The following is a 7,419-nucleotide window of genomic DNA, read 5'->3' on the forward strand; positions in this document are numbered from 1 at the left end:
CTTGTCACTTGCTTTAACTTGCTTGAAGGATTTCTGCGCCTAGTTTGGGATCCCGGAGGCCCGTGGAATTACAAACATTGGTGGAGATTCCTGGATGAGTTCAAGCATAAGCCACCATGACAAGGAGTTCACCAAATGTCCAACTTAAGGACTTTAACTAAAAGTTCTAGGTGGGAGACAACCCACCATGGTATGATCGTTCCTTTTCAATTTTAATTTTATTTTGTTTTGTTTGTTTTTAAGTTTTATTTTATTCTATTTTATTGAACCTGGAATTATTCATAACATCCATATCAGCATTGCATTTGCATCTGCATATTGCATAAAAAAAAAAGCACGCACGCGACGCAGCAGCGTCGCTGACGCGTCCGCGTCACTAGTGCGTTTTGAAGAAAAGAGAATTGAACAGAGAGTCACGCGAGAGCGTGGCTGACGCGTCCGCGTCATGTGGGAAAAATGCCTCCCACGCGAACGCGTGGCCTTGTAAAATCGACATAAACGGGTGTTTTGGCAGCAAGTTAGGCTGGAATGGGGCTGGAACTATGCTAGAAGCATAAGCCCTGCCACGCGAACGCGTGCCCCACGCGTCCACGTCAATTTTTCAAAGTATGGCCATTCACGCGATCGCGTCAACCACGCGACCGCGTCACCCAGATTTTTGGCAAAATGCATTTAAAACAGAGAGTTGCGCGACCGCAAGGCTGCCCTCGCGCTAAAGGCACAAATCACTCCACGCGAACGCATGACCCACGCGTCCGCGTTGCATTCGTCGCACAACTTATCCAGATCAGCGCCAATTATCTTATCTTTTATTTTCTAATCCTAATTTCTTCTATCTTTTCTTCTTTCTTTCTCCTTTCTTACTTTCTTTTTCTTCATCTTTTTAACTTCTCATCCTTTTTCACTTTCATTTTATTTTATTTATTTGCATACTTTCATTCATTGCATTTTAATTTTGTGCATATTTTTATTTTTTTTCTAAATTTATTATTTTCCATTGGTGTTCAAATGTTCTTATTCAACTGTTACATCTTTTCTGGTATTTTCTTGGTGCTTAGTGACTTATGTTATTCTGGTTAGGTAATATTATTTAAATCAATGCCAATCTTTTGTACCTGTATTATTTTTGCATTAACATGAATTTATATTATCTTTCCTTACCCACTCTCTTCCCCATTGTTGCAATTCTTGCACTATTGATATGCCGTATGCTTCTACTGTTTTCTCACTGCATGTTGTAGCTACCATGTAATTGAGACCTTCATTATTTGGCATTACCAACCCATATTTTATTTATTTTTCTTACCTTTATTTCTGGGTTACTTTTCTCTCTTTTTCTCTTCTTTCAGGATGGCCACCGAGGAAGGAAAACGGAAGAACTTCTATATGGGGAGATAGGCAAGTCAATCTGCACAATCTATAGAGAAAGGCATCAGTTGGAGTCACCCATCCACTTGTACATCTCAGCCTGCACTGAGGACGGTGCAATCTTTAAGTGTGGGGAGGTCGATACCGATCTCCATGGGTTAGTTATTTTCTTCTCAACACCAATATTTTATTTTCTTTGTTAATTGCTGCATTTGCATATTTAATTGCATGTTTGTTTGATTTTATGCATTTAGTTACCACTTGGTTAAAGTAATTGGTGCGCAGAAATCGTGACGGTTCCATTCCCCGGCAACGGCGCCAAAAACTTTATACGCACGTTCATAATCTTAATTCTTTGTCACAACTTCGCACAACTGACCAGCAAGTGCACTGGGTCGTCCAAGTAATAAACCTTACGTGAGTAAGGGTCGATCCCACGGAGATTGTCGGCTTGAAGCAAGCTATGGTCACCTTGTAAATCTCAGTTAGGCGGATTCAAATGTATTAAGACATTATAGTGTACTAAAAGATAATTAAAATAGGATAGAGATACTTATGTAATTCATTGGTGAGAGTTTCAGATAAGCGTATAGAGATGCTTTTGTTCCTCTGAACCTCTGCTTTCCTGCTGTCTTCATCCAATCATTCCTACTCCTTTCCATGGCAAGCTTTATGTAGGGCATCACTGTTGTCAATGGCTACATCTCATCCTCTCTGTGAAAATGGTCCAATGCGCTGTCACTGCATGGCTAATCATCTGTCGGTTCTCGATCATACTGGAATAGGATTTACTATCCTTTTGCGTCTGTCACTACGCCCAGCACTCGCGAGTTTGAAGCTCGTCACAGCCATCCCTTCCCAGATCCTACTCGAAATACCACAGACAAGGTTTAGACTTTCCGGATCTCAGGAATGGCCATCCATGGGTTTTAACTTATACCACGAAGATTCTAATATCTCGGACTCGGTCCTCTGTATTAGATATCTAAGAGATATTCATTCTAGCTTGTTTGCATGTAGAACGGAAGTGTTTGTCAGGCACGCGTTCATAGGTGAGAATGATGATGAGTGTCACATAATCATCACATTCATCATGTTCTTGGGTACGAATGGATATCTTAGAGAAGGAATAAGCTTGAATTGAATAGAAAAACAGTAGTACTTTGTATTAATTCATGAGGAACAGCAGAGCTCCACACCTTAATCTATGGTGTGTAGAAACTCTACCGTTTGAAAATACATAAGTGATAATGGTCCAGGCATGGCCGAATGGCCAGCCCCATGAAAGTCTAAGATAGCATAAAAACTAATCAAAGATCTGATCCAAAGATGTAAATATAATAGTAAAAAGTCCTATTTATACTAAACTAGTTACTAGGGTTTACAGAAATGAGTAAATGATACAGAAATCCACTTCCGGGGCCCACTTGGTGTGTGCTTGGGCTGTGCATTGAGCTTTACACATGTAGAGGTCTTTCTTGAAGTTGAACGCTAGTTTGTAACCTGTTTCTGGCGTTTAACTCCACTTTGCAACCTGTTTCTGGCGTTTGACTCCAGAATGCAGCATGGAACTGGCGTTCAACGCCAGTTTACGTCATCTATCCTTAATCAAAGTATGAACTATTATATATTGCTGGAAAGCCCTGGATGTCTACTTTCCAACGCAATTGAGAGCGCGCCATTTGGAGTTCTGTAGCTCCAGAAAATCTACTTTGAGTGCAGGGAGGTCAGAATCCAACAGCATCTGCAGTCCTTCTTCAACCTCTGAATCTGATTTTTGCTCAAGTCCCTCAATTTCAGCCAGAAAATATCTGAAATCACAGAAAAACACACAAACTCATAGTAAAGTCCAAAAATGTGAATTTTAATTAAAAACTAATAAAAATATACTAAAAACTAACTAAATCATACTGAAAACTATGTAAAAATAATGCCAAAAAGCGTATAAATTATCCGCTCATCACAACACCAAACTTAAATTGTTGCTTGTCCCCAAGCAACTGAAAATCAAATAGGATAAAAAGAAGAGAATATACTATAAATTCCAAAATATCAATGAAACTTAGCTCCAATCAGATGAGCAGGACTTGTAGCTTTTTGCCTCTTGAATAGTTTTGGCATCTCGCTTTATCCATTGAAGTTCAGAATGATTGGCATCTATAGGAACTCAGAGTTCAAATAGTGTTATTGATTCTCCTAGTTCAGTATGTTGATTCTTGAACACAGCTACTTTATGAGTCTTGGCCGTGGCCCTAAGCACTTTGTTTTCCAGTATTACCACCGGATACATAAATGCCACAGACACATAACTGGGTGAACCTTTTCAGATTGTAACTCAGCTTTGCTAAAGTCCCCAATTAGAGGTGTCCAGGGTTCTTAAGCACACTCTTTTTTTGCTTTGGACTTGACTTTAACCGTTCAGTCTCAAGTTTTCACTTGACACCTTCACGCCACACGCACATGGTTAGGGACAGCTTGGTTTAGCCGCTTAGGCCAGGATTTTATTCCTTTAGGCCCTCCTATCCACTAATGCTCAAAGCCTTGGATCCTTTTTATTACCCTTGCCTTTTGGTTTTATGGGCTATTGGCTTTTTGCTCTTGCCTTTTGGTTTTAAGAGCTTTTGGCTTTTTCTGCTTGCTTTTTCTTTTTCTTTCTTCTCTTTTTTTTTTCGCTAATTTTTTTTCTGCAAGCTTTTGTATTCACTGCTTTTTCTTGCTTCAAGAATCATTTTTATGATTTTTCAGATTATCAAATAACATGTCTCCTTTTCATCATTCTTTCAATAGCCAACATATTTAAGATTCATAAACATCAAATTCAAAAAACATATGCACTGTTCAAGCATACATTCAGAAAACAAAAAGTATTGCCACCACATCAAAATAATTAAACTAGTTTCAAGGATGAATTTGAAACCATGTACTTCTTGTTCTTTTGTTTTCAGAACAGTTTTCATTTAAGAGAGGTGATGGATTCATATTCATAACTTTAAGGCATAGACACTTAGACACTAATGATTATATAGTAAAGACACAAACATAAATAAAACATAAAGCATGGAAACCGAAAACAGAAAACAAATAGACAAGGGGATTAAGGAATGAGTCCACCTTAGTGAGGGTGGCGTCTTCCTCTTCTTGAAGAACCAATGGTGCTCTTGAGCTCCTCTATATCTCTTCCTTGTCTTTCTTGCTCCTCCCTCATAGCTCTTTGATCTTCTCTAATTTCATGGAGGATGATGACGTGCTCTTGGTGCTCCACCTTTAGTTGTCCCATGTTGGAACTTAATTCTCCTAGGAAAGTGTTGATTTGTTCCCAATAGTTTTGTGGAAGGAAGTGCATCCTTTGAGGCATCTCAGGGATTTCATGGTGAGGAATCTCCTCATGCTCATGTTGAGGTCCATGATCTCTTGTTTGCTCCATCTTTTTCTTAGTGATGGGCTTATCCTCTTCAATAAGGATATCTCCCTCTATGTCAATTCCAGCTGAATTGCCGATGTGGCATATGAGGTGAGGAAAGGCTAACCTTGCCCAAGTGAAGGACTTGTCAGCCACCTTTTAGAGTTCTTGAGGTATAATCTCATGAACTTCTACCTCTTCTCCAATCATGATACTATGGATCATGATGGCCCGGTCTATAGTAACTTCAGACCGGTTACTAGTAGGAATGATTGAGCGTTGAATGAACTCTAGCCATCCCATAGCCACTAGTTTGAGGTCAAGCCTTCTTAGTTGAACCAGCTTGCCTCTTGAGTCAATTTTCCATTGCGCTCCTTGCTCACATATGTCTATGAGGACCTGGTCCAACCTTTGATCAAAGTTGACCCTTCTTGTGTAGGGGCGTGCGTTCTCTTCCATCATTGGCAAGTTGAACGCCATCCTTACATTTTCCGGACTGAAATCTAAGTATTTTCCCCGAACCATAGTAAGCCAATGCTTTGGATTTGGGTTCACACTTTGATCATGGTTCCTTGTGATCCATGTGTTTGCATATAATTCTTGAACCATTAGGATCCCGATTTGTTGAATGGGGTTGGTGAGAACTTCCCAACCTCTTCTTTGAATCTCAAGTCGGATCTCTGGATACTCATTCCTTTTGAGCTTGAAAGGAACCTCAGGGATCACTTTCTTTTTTGCCACAACTTCATAGAAGTGGTCTTGATGGACTTTTGAGATGAATCTCTCCATTTTCCATGACTCAGAGGTGGAAGCAATTGCCTTCCCTTTCCTCTTTCTAGAGGTTTCTCTGGCCTTAGGTGCCATAAATAGTTATGGAAAAACAAAAAGCAATGCTTTTACCACACCAAAATTAAAATGTTTGCTCATCCCCGAGTAAAAGAAGAAAGAAAGAAGTAGAAGAAGAAGAGAAATGGAGGAGAGGGAGAGAGAGTAGGTTTCGGCCAAGTGGAAGAAGATAGGGTTGTGTTGTGTGAAATAGAAGAAGGAATGAGGGGTTTATATAGAAGTGGGGAGGGGTTTAGGGTTTGGCCATTTAGGGTTGGGTTTGGGAGGGAAAATATTTTGAATTTGAAGGTAGGTGGGGTTTATGGGGAAGAGAAGATGGATGTGAGTGGTGAGGGGTGATGGGAAAGAGTGATTTAAGTGATTGGTGAAGGGCATTTGGGAAAGAGAGTTATGAAAAGGTTTGAAGAGGAGAGAATAGGGTTAGGTGGGGATTCTGTGGGGTCCACAGATCCTGAGGTGTCAAGGATTTTTGATCCCTGTACCCTTTAGACATGAAAAACGCCCTATACATGCAATCCTAGCGTTTAACGCCAGACTGCTGCCTATTTCTGGCGTTAAACGCCACTTCCATTCTCTGTTCTGGCGTTTAACGCCAGGTAGATGCTTGTTTCTGGCGTTAAACGCCAGCTTGATGCTTGTTTCTGGCGTTAAACGCCAGACTGTTCTCCTCCAGGGTGTGCTGTTTTTCATTCTATTTTTCATTCTGTTTTTGATTTTTCAGTAATTTTTGTGACTTCACATGATCATCAACCTAAAGAAAACATAAAATAACAATAGAAAATAAATAAATATAATTAGATAACATTGGGTTGCCTCCCAACAAGCGCTTCTTTAATGTCAATAGCTTGACAGTGAGCTCTCATGGAGCCTCACAGATGTTCAGAGCATTGTTGGAACCTCCCAACACCAAACTTAGAGTTTGAATGTGGGGGTTCAACACCAAACTTAGAGTTTGGTTGTGGCCTCCCAACACCAAACTTAGAGTTTGACTGTGGGGGCTTTGGTTGACTCTGCAGTGAGAGAAGCTTTTCATGCTTCCTCTCTATGGTTACAGAAAGAGATCCTTGAGTTTTAAACACAAGGTTGTTCTCATTCAGTTGAAGGACTAATTCTTCTCTGTCCACGTCAATAATAGCTCTTACTGTGGCTAGGAAAGGTCTTCCAAGGATGATGGATTCGTCCTCATCCTTCCCAGTATCCAGGATTATGAAATCAGCAAGGATGTAAAGGCCTTCAACCTTTACTAGCACGTCCTCTACTTGACCATAAGCTTGTTTTCTGGAGTTGTCTGCCATCTCTAATGAGATTTTGGCAGCTTGCACCTCAAAGATTCCTAGTTTCTCCATTACAAAGAGTGGCATGAGGTTTATCCCTGATCCAAGATCACATAGAGCCTTCTCAAAGGTCATGGTGCCTATGGTACAAGGTATTAAGAACTTTCCAGGATCCTGTTTCTTCTGAGGTAATCTCAGTTGATCCAGATCACTTAGTTCATTGATGAGCAAGGGAGGTTCATCTTCCCAAGTCTCATTACCAAATAATTTGGCATTCAGCTTCATGATTGCACCAAGGTACTTTGCAACTTGCTCTTCAGTAACATCCCCATTCTCTTCAGAAGAAGAATACTCATCAGAGCTCATGAAGGGCATAAGGAGGTTCAATGGAATCTCTATGGTCTCTAGATGAGCCTCAGATTCCTTTGGTTCCTCAGAGGAAAACTCCTTGTTGATCACTGGACGTCCCAGGAGGTCTTCCTCACTAGGATTCACGTCCTCCTCCTCCCTTGTAGGTTCGGCCATGATGAT

Source organism: Arachis ipaensis, chromosome B1 (assembly GCF_059453495.1).
Source record: "Arachis ipaensis isolate K30076 ecotype BB chromosome B1, ASM5945349v1, whole genome shotgun sequence".
Lineage (NCBI taxonomy): Eukaryota > Viridiplantae > Streptophyta > Magnoliopsida > Fabales > Fabaceae > Arachis > Arachis ipaensis.